We start from the raw sequence: 13943 nt of genomic DNA, 5'->3' as shown, positions 1-13943 counted from the left end.
GATTATGATGAAGTTAACGATATACTTGAAAACATTATTGTAAGTGAAAGAAGATGGACACAAGGCTGCATACTGAGTGATTCTGCTTATATGAATTGTCCACATTAGTAGATTAGTGGTTGCCAGACGGTTGTTAGAAGGGGAAATTGGAACTAACTGCTTGTAGGTACAGGGTTCCTTTTTGAGGGAATGGAAATGTTCTGGAATTAGATAGTGGTGATGGTTGCACAACCATCACTGAAGTGCACACTTTAAAATAGTAAAGCTCGCACAGAGCCCTGAGCCACGCCGAGGTCTAGGCCACTGCACAGCCGGGCTGTATCCAAAGGGCCACCACTGTGTGAGCCTTGCATCTAGAGATGCCCTTGCTGCCCTCAGAGCCACCCGCAGCTCACAGTGACTGCAGGAACTGCCGTCACCACAACGTATTTGTCACTTTCAAAGAATTACAGTACTGTACAGTATGCCTCTCTCTTGGAATTAGAGAAACCACATTATCAGCCCATTATCACAGTAGGTGGACCTTCAAGATGGCAGAGAACTAAGACGTGGAGATCATCTTCCTCACCACAAATACATCAAAAATACATCTACATGTGGAACAACTCCTACAGAACACCTACTGAATCCTGACAGAAGACTTCAGACTTCCCAAAAGACGTGTGGCTGACAGGGTCTTGGTGCTCTGGCCTGGTGTCCCTCTGAGGTGGGAGAGCTGAACTCAGGATGTTGGACCACCAGAGACCTCCCGGCCCCACGTAATATCAAACAGCGAAAGCTCTCCCGAAGATCTCCATCTCAACACTAAGACCCAGCTCCACCCAACAGCCAGCAAGCTCCAGTGCTGGATGCCCCATGCCAAACAACTAGCAAGACAGGAACACAACACCACACATTAGCAGAGAGGCTGCCTAAAGTCATAATAAGTTCACAGATACCTCAAAACACACTATCGGACATGGCCATGCGCACCACAAAAACAAGATCCAGCCCCACCCAGCAGAACACAGGCACCAGTCCCCTCTATCAGGAAGCCTACGCAACTACTGAACCCACTGGAAGCAGACACCAAAAACAACGGAAACTACGAACCTGCACCCTGCGAAATGGAGATCCCAAACACAGTTAGTTAAGCAAAATGAGAAGACAGAGAAGCACACCGCAGGTGAAGGAGCAAGGTAAAAACCCACCAGACCAAACAAATGAAGAGGAAATAGGCAGTCTACCTGAAAAAGAATTCAGAGTAATGATAGTGAAGATGATCCAAAATCTTGGCAATAGAATGGAGAAAATACAAGAAACATTTAATGAGGACCTAGAAGAACGAAAGAGCAAACAAACAATGATGAACAACACAATAAATGAACTTAAAAATTCTCTAGAAGGAATCAATAGCAGAATAACTGAGGCAGAAGAACGGATAAGTGACCTGCCAGATAAAATAGTGGAAATAACTACTGCAGAGCAGAATAAAGGAAAAACAATGAAAAGAATTGAGGACAGTCTCAGAGACCTCTGGGACAACATTAAACGCACCAACATTCGAATTATAGGGGTCCCAGAAGAAGAAGAGAAAAAGAAAGCGTCTGAGAAAATATTTGAACAGATTATAGTTGAAGACTTCCCTAATATGGGAAAGAAAATAGTCAAGTTCAGGAAGCTCAGAGAGTCCCATACAGGATAAATCCAAGGAGAAATATGCCAAGACACATATTAATCAAACTATCAAAAATTAAATACAAAGGAAAAATATTAAAAGCAGCAAGGGAAAAGTAACAAATAACATACAAGGGAATCCCCATAAGGTTAACAGCTGATCTTTCAGCAGAAATTCTGCAAGCCAGAAGGGAGTGACAGGACATATTTAAAGTGATGAAAGGGAAAAACCTACAACCAATATTACTCTACCCAGCAAGGATCTCATTCAGATTCAACAGAGAAATGAAAACCTTTACAGACAAGCAAAAGCTAAGAGAATTCAGCACCACCAAACCAGCTTTACAGCAAATGCTAAAGGAGCTTCTCTAGACAGGAAACACAAGAGAAGAAAAAGACCTACAATAACAAACCCACAACAATTAAGAAAATGACAATAGGAACATACATATCGATAAATACCTTAAATGTAAATGGATTAAATGCTCCAACCAAAAGACATAGATTAGCTGAATGGATACAAAAACAAGATCCACATATATGCTGTCTACAAGGTACCCATTTCAGACCTAGGGACACAGAAAGACTGAAAGTGAGGGGGTGGAAAAGGATATCCCATACAAATGGAAATCTAAAGAAAGCTGGAGTAGCAATTCTCATATCAGACAAAATAGACTTTAAAATAAAGACTCTTACAAAACACGAAGAAGGACACTACATAATGTCAAGGGATCAATCCAAGAAGAAGATATAACAATTGTAAATATTTATGCACCCAACATAGGAGCACCTTAATACATAAGGCAAATGCTAACAGCCATAAAAGGGGAAATCGACACTAACAAAATCATAGTAGGGGACTTTAACACCCCACTTTACCAATGGACAGATTCTCCAAAATGAAAACAAATAAGGAAACACAAGCTTTAAGTGATACATTAAACAAGGTGGACTTAATTGATATTTATAGGACATTCCATCCAAAAACAACAGAATACACTTTCTTCTCAAGTGCTCATGGAACATTCTCCAGGATAGATCATATCTTGGGTCACGAATCAAGCCTTGGTAAATTTAAGAAAATTTAAATGCTATCAGCAGTTCTAAGAGGGAAGTTTATAGCAATACAATCCTACCTCAAGAAACAAGAAACATCTCAAATAAACTAACCTTACACTTAGGGCAATTGGAGAAAGAAGAGCAAAATACCCCAAAGTTAGCAGAAGGAAAGAAATCATAAAGATCAGATCAGAAATAAATGAAAAATAAATGAAGGAAACAATAGCAAATTTCAGTAAAATTAAAAGTTGGTTCTTTGAGAAGATAAGCAAAATTGATAAACCACTAGCCAGACTCATCAAGGAAAAAAAGGGAAGCGACTCAAATCAACAGAAGTAGAAATGAAAAAGGAGAAGTGACAACTGACACTGCAGAAGTACAAAGAATCATGAGGGATTACTACAAGCAACTATATGCCAATAAAATGGACAACCTGGAAGAAATGGACAAATTCTTAGAAAAGCACAACCTTCCAAGGCTGAACCAGGAAGAAATAGAAAATATGAACAGACCAATCACAAGCACTGAAATTGAAACTGTGATTAAAAATCTTCCAGCAAACAAAAGCCCAGGACCAGATGGCTTCACAGGCGAATTCTATCAAACATTTAGAGAAGAGCTAACACCCATCCTTCTCAAACTCTTCCAAAATATAGCAGAAGGAGGAACACTCCCAAACTCATTCTCTGAGGTCACCATGATGCTGATACCAAAACCAGACAAAGATGTCACAAAAAAAGAAAACTACACACCAATATCACTGATGAACATAGATGCAAAAATCCTCAACAAAATACTAGCAAACAGAATCCAACAGCACATTAAAAAGATCATACACCATGATCAAGTGGGGTTTATCCCAGGAATGCAAGGATTCTTCAATATATGCAAATCAATCAATGTGATACACCGTATTAACAAATTGAAGGATAAAAACCATATGATCATCTCAATAGATGCAGCAAAAGCTTTTAACAAAATTCAACACCCATTTATGATAAAAAATTATCCGGAACGTAGGCATAGAGGGAACTTACCTCAACACAATAAAGGCCATATATGACAAACCCACAGCCAACATCATTCTCAATGGTGAGAAACTGAAACCATTTCCTCTAAAATCAGGAACAAGTCCAGGATGCCCACTCTCACCTCTATTTTTCAACACAGTTTTGGAAGTTTTAGCCACAGCAATCAGAGAAGAAAAAGAAATAAAAGGAATCCAAGTCAGAAAAGAAGTAAAGCTGTCACTGTTTGCAGATGACATGATACTATACATAGAGAATCCTAAAGATGCTACTAGAAAACTACTAGAGCTAATCAATGAATTAGGTAAAGTTGCAGGATACAAAATTAATGCACAGAAATCTCTTGCATTCCTATAAACTAATGATGAAAAATCTGAAGAGAAATTAAGGAAACACTCCCCTTTACCACTGCAACAAAAAGAGTAAAATACCTAGGAATAAACCTACCTAAGGAGAAAAAAGCCCTGAATGCAGAAAACTATAAGACACTGGTGAAAGAAATGAAAGATGATACCAACAGATGGAGAGATATACCATGTTCTTAGATTGGAAGAAACAACATTGTGAAAAGGACTATAACCCAAAGCAGTCTACAGATTCAATGCATTCTCTATCAAACTACCAGTGGCATTTTTCACAGAACTAGAACAAAAAATTTCACTATTGGTATGGAAATACAAAAGACCCTGAATAGCCAAAGCAATATTGAGAAAGAAAAACTGAGCTGGAGGAATCAGGCTTCCTGACTTCAGGCTATACTACAAACCTACCCTAATCAAGACAGTATGATACTGGCACAAAAACAGAAATATAGATCAATGGAACAGGATAGAAAGCCCAGAGATAAACCCATGCACATATGGTCACCTTATCTTTGATAAAGGAGGGCAAGAATATACAATGGAGAGAAGACAGCCTCTTCAATAAGTGGTGCTGGGAAAACCGGACAGCTACATGTAACAGAATGAAATTAGAACACTCCCTAACACCATACACAAAAATAAACTCAAAATGGATTAAAGACCTAAATGTAAGGTCAGACACTATAAAACTCTTTGACATAAATCACAGCAAGATCCTTTTTGACCCACCTCCTAGAGAAATGGAAATTAAAACAAAAATAAACAAATGGGACCTAATGAAACTTAAAAGCTTTTGCATAGCAAAGAAAACCACAAGCAAGACGAAAAGACAACCCTCAGAATGGGAGAAAATATTTGCGAATGAAGCAACTGACAAAGGATTAATCTCCAGAATATACAAGCAGCTCATGTAGCTCAATATCAAAAAACAAACAACCCAATCCAAAAATGGGCAGAAGATTTAAATAGACATTTCTCCAAAGAAGATATACAGATGGCTAACAAACACATGAAAGAATGCTCAACATCACTAATCATTAGAGAAATGCAAATCAACACTACAATGAGGTATCACCTCACACCAGTCAGGATGGCCATCATCCAAAAATCTACAAACAATAAATGGTAGAGAGGGTGTGGAGAAAAGGGAACCCTCTTGCACTGTTGGTGGGAATGTAATTTGATACAACTACTATGGAGAACAGTATGGAGGTTCCTTAGAAAACTAAAAATAGGGCCTCCCTGGTGGCGCAGTGGTTGAGAGTCCGCCTGCCCATGCAGGGGACACGGGTTCGTACCCCAGTCCGGGAAGATCTCACATGCCACGGAGCGGCTGGGCCCGTGAGCCATGGCCACTGAGCCTGCGCATCTGGAGCCTGTGCTCCGCAACGGGAGATGCCACAACAGTGAGAGGCCCACGTACCACAAAAAAACGAACAAACAAAAAAACTAAAAATAGAACTCCCATACGACCCAGCAATCCCACTACTAGGCATATACCCTGAGAAAACCATAATTCAATAAGAGACATGTACCACAATGTTCATTGCAGCACTATTTACAATAGCCAGGACATGGAAGCAACCTTAGTGTCCATCAATAGATGAATGGGTAAAGAAGATGTGGCACATATATACAATGGAATATTACTCAGCCATAAAAGGAAACGAAATTGAGTTATTTGTAGTGAGGTAAATGGACCTAGAGTCTGTCATACAGAGTGAAGCAAGTCAGAAAGATTAAAACAAATACCGTATGCTAACACATATATATGGAATCTAAAAAAAAAAGGTTCTGACGAACCTAACAGCAGGACAGGAATAAAGACGCAGATGCAGAGAATGGACTTGAGGACACGGGGAGGGGGAAGGGTAAGCTGGGACGAAGTGAGGGAGTGGCACTGATATATATACACTACCAAATGTAAAATAAATATCTAGTGGGAAGCAGCTGCATCACACAGGGGGATCAGCTCAGTGCTTTTTGACTACCTAGAGGGGTGGGAGAGGGAGGGTGGGAGAGGGAGGGTGGGAGGGAGACACAAGAGGGAGGGAATATCGGGATATATGTATACATATAGGTGATTCACTTTGTTATACAACAGAAAGTAACACACCATTGTAAAGCAGTTATACTCCAATAAAGATGTTTAAAAAACGGTAAGTTGTATGTTATAGGAAATATTTCTGAAAAAACGCTAGTAAAAATCTCCACGTAAAAATGTATTTTAGAGAGCTATAAGTGTGTTGATGTATTAGCTGTGTGTTTACGTAATTCATCCAAGATACTTTTTCCAGTCTTTGCCCCAAGTCTCTCTCAGGTTTTTTATTTGTTAATACAGTTGGTTAAGGGAAAGAAAATACTGATTCGACATATTTTAAAATTTAAGGTACTGCTTTATTGATCTTCCTCCTCTTTCCCGCTATTAATCATGGAACAACAGTTACTGATGGCGGAGTGTGTCTGTAATATCCAGAATGCCATGATTTTCTTAAAATTTATTTTATAAGTCTTCAGAAAGGATTGCGCAGGAAATGAATAGACTATCCCCATAACTTACACATATAACTGTTCATTTTGAACAGTTTTTATGGGTCTTATATTCTGCTAGGCAATACAGTTTAGTTTATCCTAAGACAGAAAGGAACAAAAATCAACCAACACTTCCATTAAAGGCCTTATGGTAATCTGCAATACTTTTTCCAAGCAATGAAGTATGAGTTCACCTTTCACTTCTATCCCCATCTGTATTATTGCTTCCTACAGGTAATCACTGCCAACTTATCCTACAGAAGAAAAATGGAAAACAATACACTGTCCTAAAACTAGTCAAAAAGGAAGCTGCAGTGGCTATGTTATCAGAAAATTTTAGAGCAAAGAGTATTTACCAAGGATAAATAAGGTTGGTTTATAATTTAAAGGAGCCAGTACATCAACAAAACATAATAATCCTAAATAGTCATGCAGCTAATAACAAAATTAAAAATAGAGGTGTAAGGAGACATAGACAAATCTCTAATTATAGTCGGTAATGTTAATACCCCTCTCGATGATTGATAGAACAAGTAGGCAGAAAATCGGTAAGGATAGAGAAGTATGGATACTGTTAACAAATTAACCTAGTAGATATTTATAGAACACTCTACCCACAGACAGCAGCATATACATTGTTTGCAAGTGCACATGGAACATTTACCAGGGCAGACCATATTCTGGGACATAAAATGGGTCTCGACATACAAAATATGTTCACTGGCCACAATGGAATTAAATTAGAATTCAGTAACAGAAATATCTCTGGAAAATCCGTAAGTGTCTGGAAGCTAAATTATAGACTTCTTTAATGCTGGATTAAAGAAGAAGTCAAAGGGGAGCTTAAAAATTATGGTGAACTGAATTAAAATGGAAACACATCAACGATTGTAGGATACCATGCAGTACTTACAGGGAATTTTATAGCACTAAATGCCTATATTAGAAAGGAAGAAAGGTATTACCCTCAGCTTCCACTTTAAGAAAATAGAAAAAGAAGAAAACATAAATAAGGAAATGAAAAATACCAGATCAGAAGCTAATGAAATAGCAAAACAGGAAATCAGTAGGGAAAATCAGTGAAACCGAAGCTGATTTTCTGAGAATATCAATGAAATTGGTAAATCTCTAACCAGACTGATCGGGAAAAGATGAGAAGAGGACACATATTGCTAATATCAGGAATGATAAGTGACATCAGGTGACAGCACTACATATTCTATAGCTACTAAAAGAAAAATAAGGGACTATCATAAACAACTTGTATCAATAGACAGCTTAAATGGTCAAATTCCTTGAAAGAGACAAACGACCAAAGCTCAATCAAGAAAAAATAGGTAACTTGAAAAAAGCCTAGAACTCTTACAAAAGTTGAATTTGTAGTTTCTCACAAAGAAATTTCCAGGCTCAGATAGCTTCACTATTGAATTCTGCAAATATTTAAGGAAGAAATAGTACCAAATCTTTATAAAACTCAGAAAATCACAGAGGAATGAATACTTTCTAACTCATTCTGAGGCCAGTATTACTCTGACAGCAAACCATACAAAAGTATTGTAAGAAAAGAAAACTTCAGACCAACATCCCTCATGAATATAGATGGAAAAATTCTAAAAAATTTTTACCAATTAAAATCAACAATACATACAAAAGGATAATACATCTTGACCAAGACACTTAAGAAAATGACAAGCTACAGACTAGGAGAAAATATTTACTATGCATATATCTGATAAAGGACTTGTATCCAGACCATATTTTTTAAAAACTCCAATATAGAGAATATAAGACTATATTATATTTCTCTAGTAACTAGGATGTTGAGCATCTTTTCATGTGCCTCTTGGCCATCTGTATGTCTTCCTTGGTGAAATGTCTATTTAGGTCTTCCGCCCATTTTTTAATTGGATTGTTTCGTTTGTTTTATATTGAGCTCCTTGAGCTGTGTGTATATTTTGGAGATTAATCCTTTGTCGTTTCATTTGCAAACATTTTCTCCCATTCTGAGGGTTGTCTTTTTGTCTTGTTTATGGTTTCATTTGCTGGGCATATGGCCGATTCACTTTGGTGTACAACAGAAACTAACACAGTATTGTGAAGCAATTATACTCCAATAAAGATCTATTTTTTAAAAAAGACTATATTATATTATTAAGAAATCAATAATAATTTTTTTAATGGGCAGAAGATTTGAACAGATACTTCACCAAAGAAGATATATGGATGGCAAATAAATACATGAAAATATGTTCTCCTACTGTTCAGTCATTAAGGAATTATAAACTAAAGCCACAATGAGGTAGATTTACACTCCTACTAGAATAGCTAAAATTAAAGAGGCCGACTGTACTAAGTGACGGTGAGGATGTGAAGGAACTGGAGCTCTCATACACTGCTGGTGGAAATATAAAATAGCCCCACCACTTTGGAAAACAATTTGGTGGTTTAAAAGTTAAATTGTATATGATCCAACCATTCCACTCCTACGTATTTATACAAGAGAAGAAAATACATATCTCCGTTCAAAGACTTGTACATAAATGTTCATAGCAACTTTATTTGTAACAGCCAAAACTGTCAACAGACAATTGTCTATTATCATGTGAATGGATAAATAAATTATAGCATATCCCTGCAATGAAATACCATTCAGGAATAAAAACAAATGAGACATTGCTACAACATGGACGATTGTTAAAATACTTATGCTGAGTGAAAGAAGCCTGACAAAAAAGAATATATAGTGTATATGTACTCCATTTATAGAAAATTCTGGAATGTGCAAACTATGTTGACAAAAAGCAAATCAGGTATTATCTGGGAATAAATGAGGAGGACAGGAAATGGCAGAGGAAAGGATTGCCAAGGGACAGAAGGAAAGTTTTAGGAGTGATGGATATGTTCACTATTTTGATTGTAGTGATAGTTTCACAGATATGCATGTGTATACATATATGCACATATATTTCTAAATCTAGCCAACTGTACACTTAAAGTACATTTAGGTTTTTATTTATCATTTATCCTTCAATAAAGCAGTATAAAGAAAGAGAAACAATGAAATAATCTCTACAACACAGTGGAAATTTTTCAAAAGAAAATGAAAGCTATATGCATGAGGATATCTTTATTTCAGGGCAATAAAAAATTGGAGCAAAGTTATATGATTTAAATGTCCAATGACAGAAGAATGCTTAATGGAATATTGCCTCCATTAAAATAATAATTCTATCCCATAATGTTAAAGTAGCGGAATTTAAAATAATATATGCACAAGTTTAATAGCTATATTGCAATAGGCAAACTGACCACAGAGAAAAGCATGAGGTAGGTTTAGATCTCAATCCCACCACTGACTAGCTATATATCCTAAACTTAGGTTTCTTATCTAGAAAGTGGGAGTAATAATAGCTTCCTAAAAAATTGTGAGAATTAAATGTGAAACTATGAAGAATATGCCTAGGACAGAGTAGGCATTCAACGAAAGGTACCTTTGTAAAAGTTGAAGAGCTATGAAGTGTGAGTGTGTGTGTGTGTGTGTGTGTGTGTGTGTGTAATGCACAGTACTTGGAAAAGGGTGACAACTTCAAGCAGTGTTGTCCTTACCAGTAAGCAGGGAAGGAGGAGCTGGGGAGTAAGACAGTTGGGGTTTTAAAGTTGCATTTTCCGGTAAGAACTTTCCCATGTATTAGGATATTTTGTTGAATATAGAAATGTTTCCATTTGTTGGAAAAATCCAGAATTTTCTTTCTTTTTAAAATCTCAATATGCCTTGCTTTCAGGCATGATCTATGATACACAAATCTCATTGTAAAGAGAGACAAGTTAGGGGATAGTTTTTCCCCTGACAGAAAGGGTTGTTTGTTTTGCTAAAGGATTGTTTGTTGCTAAGGACTTGGATGATAGTTGTTTTCTAAGAATGGCTCTGCAGTGAGGCCATATTTTCAAAATTCCCTTTTACATACAAAAGTAACACACTTGCTGCATATATTGAGTGTTCATCAGGCCTCCAAATGAATATGTAAATGGTGCTAGATGGAGAAAAATGTGGTTTGGGGTATACAGGAGTCAGGGAGGATTCAGACTAGAAGCTGAAGGACAGAGAAAGCCAGCTGAGACTGGCTCCCAGTAAATCACCTTCTTGCCTACAGATTTCCCACCCAGCAGAATCCTTAGGTCATTTTGGTGACTAGCTGCGAATAACAGGCTTCTAAGAGTTTCAGATTTGAATCAAGAGTCACATTTGAACTTTTGCACATGTGACTAAGGTGTGCCCAATTTTATAGCAAACTTGGACCCAGGGTCAGGTACACAATAGAAGGCAAGCCTTACTGGAAGTTTCTGCTTTGCTTTTGCATTTTATTGTCACGATTTTTCACGGTTTGTCTTATACCACCTTGTTACTTAATTCCCACACCTTGGAGGGAAAAATGTGTAATATTTTAATATTTATATTACAGATACTTAACATTATGTTTCTGCATAGGTGTTGCCAAGAGAGCAAAGCCAACCTTTATTTATAGAGGGTAGAAAATATAAATCTGTCTAAAATCTTTTGTGAAATAAAGGTCTTAATATTTCCAGAGTTGATTTTGGTGCCTACTCTTGGAGAGGCTTAGAGAAGTGTTGTGAATACAATGTACCATTGTTTTAGGTTTCCTATCCACGACTTGCTTTTTTCCCCAACTTCCCTCTCTTTTGGCAACTTCTCCTCGCATTCTGTCCTACATTTGGCCCCGAGACAGTTGAAAGCTTTGCAAGTTGATTTTCCATTCCCATCTGAATTTTAGCTTAGCCGTGGAACTGTTTTCCATGTGTTTTTAATCATTTGTCCATGTGTTATGAGCTTATAGGGACAATATGTTTCCCCCAATCTGCCTGCATTGTATAAGCAGAAACTGGCAAGGTGGCCAGTGGGGGAACAGTTTTCAGAAGTTGCCCCCTACATTCATTTCTGTTGGTGATACACCATCCCCATCTTCCAACTGGAGGGAAACAATTTACAAGCTGCATAAAGTTAACTAACACAGAGTCCACTGGCCTGAGTTGCCTTTTTTCAAAGTATAATTATCTTTCGGAAGAGATTTGCCTGGGAACTGTGGCTGGTATGACAAAGTTCAAAGACCTACTCTGAGACTGTGGCCAGGCTGGGAAATAAAGTTTTATTCTGAGTCTTCCGAGACTCAGTGGAAATTTGATTTTAAAATAGGGTCTAAACACAGAGAATTAAGGATAAGTTCTCCAGGACAAAGAGATACCTTTTAGAAAGTAAAGCACAACAAGGACCCATGTCAGAAATTGCTGTCCAAAATTTTTACTGGATTTGGTATGTTAAAGCAAACATTCATTAAAAAAAAAAAAAAGCAAACTTTCATTAACCTAAGTGTAGAGCAAGGAGCCAGGAACAGGAAAGAAACAAAAATACATTAAGCAAAATCCCTGTTCTCGAAGTCTGTGTCAGACTGCTGTCAATGCAGTCTCCAGCAAACACAGACCTTGCCTCCAAGGAGCCTTCTCCCCCGGTTGGGAAGACACACAGGCAGCCAAATTAAATCAATGCTGAGGAATTGCTAACTGGCAGAGTAAAGAAGGGACTTGGCTTCCGGAGCCCCAAATAAATCCTGGTGTTATGGGAGAGGTGACTCCCTGTAAATGCTCTGCTCCCCAGAAAGCTGGCTGGATGGCAGATCTGCTCTTGGAGGTTAAAATTGCAGGTTTCTCGTAGCTCTTTTGCCTACTCTGACCTCCCTTTCTTTCTCCATTTTATTTAGGACCAAATTCATGAGAAGTGAGTTTCATGTTGCAGAGAGTTCCAATAGCTACACGGAGGCATGGGTGATCCTGGGAAGAAAGATTTAAAGGTGGGCTGCAGCAAAAAGCTAGACTTCGGTGGGTTGATATGTCAGTGGATGTCAGAAAGTAGAGTTTGGGTTTGGACAATTCTTTCCAAAGTTTGCCTGGGAAGGCAGAAGACAATACTGAAGAAAAGAACCTGGAAACCTTTATGAAATCAAAGAGACATTTTTAAAACTTGAAAACAAGCACACACTATATAAATGCTAGTAAGAGGCAGCCAGTGGAGTGAAGGGAGTTTGATGATATGGGACGAGACTATTAATAAAGTAGGTTGGAAAGGGTGGATTTCAAGAGCAGAGTGGAAAGGAGGAATGAATTGTTGTGGTTTGATGATAAAGTCAAAGGAAACGCTTCCATCTGATGGCTTCTATCCTTCTCTGTGGAAGAAGGGGTGAGTTCATTTGCTGAAAACGTTGAAAGAGGCAGAGCAGTCAAAAGTTTGAGATTATCAGAGAAGATTTTTAAATAATCTACCTGGAAAATGAGTTGACTAGAGTCATACAAAAGACTGCTGGGCAGAATTGAGGGTTCAGTTAAGATGGGAGATCATTTATATGGAATCAATTTTCGCCATTTTGTAATTGTCTCTGCCAGAATTCCATAGCCCAGAAGTGGTCCAGGAAAGAGGGACAGCTGGGTGTTTCCAGGGTTAGAATTTTACTAGATCATGCAAGAGAAAGAAAAAGGGATGAGGAAGTTGGGAATATTGCAAAAATTTGAAGTGATGGGCCATGGATACAAACTGGATAGGGAAGGAAGTGAAGACCAGAGGATTTATATTCATTCATTCACAAATATTCTGAGCATCTATTACACAGAAGGAACTCTTTTAGGGCCTGAGATGGTGACCGAGAAAGGCAGAGCCCCTACTTTCATGGACTTTAAAATCTAAAGTGGAGACAAATGTTAAACAAATGTTCATAGAAGTAATTATTTAACTGCAATTGTGGTAGCACTATTATAAGGGCAAAGCAGAAAACAGATGCTGTGGAAACAACTGAGAGAACGGAAACAACAGAAGGTTGTCCTGAGAGAGCGGAATGTGAAATTTACCGGTCAGAGGTGGAGCAATTCCTGGGAATAACAGGGGTGCGAATGTAAAGGGGATGGAGAGGCCAGGCGGAGTGGAATCATCAGATTTCAGCCAGGGTACTGAATAAGACATCATGTAATACTGATGGCATGTTATTGGTCAGACCCATCCATGTGAATCCTGAAGTTACCCAGGGTAATAACAGGATCTGGGGTGAAAACAAAGGCAATGAGCCAGATGAGGAAAGCATGGCAGGTGGTATTTTTTCTGGCAAGGTTTAGGGACATGAAGTTAAGTACCTGAGATCATGAGGCTTAATAAACTGTCAGGCCGAGCCAGAGTTTTTCTGGCTTCAAATCTGGAGTTACTCCCACTTACATTACTCTTTCTGAGAGCAGCTTTCTGCAAAATGAGAAA

The sequence above is a fragment of the Leucopleurus acutus genome (assembly GCF_964270905.1).
Source record: "Leucopleurus acutus genome assembly, chromosome: 7".
Lineage (NCBI taxonomy): Eukaryota > Metazoa > Chordata > Mammalia > Artiodactyla > Delphinidae > Leucopleurus > Leucopleurus acutus.
The sequence above is the reverse complement of the archived record's forward strand: the minus strand, read 5'-3'. Positions refer to the sequence as shown.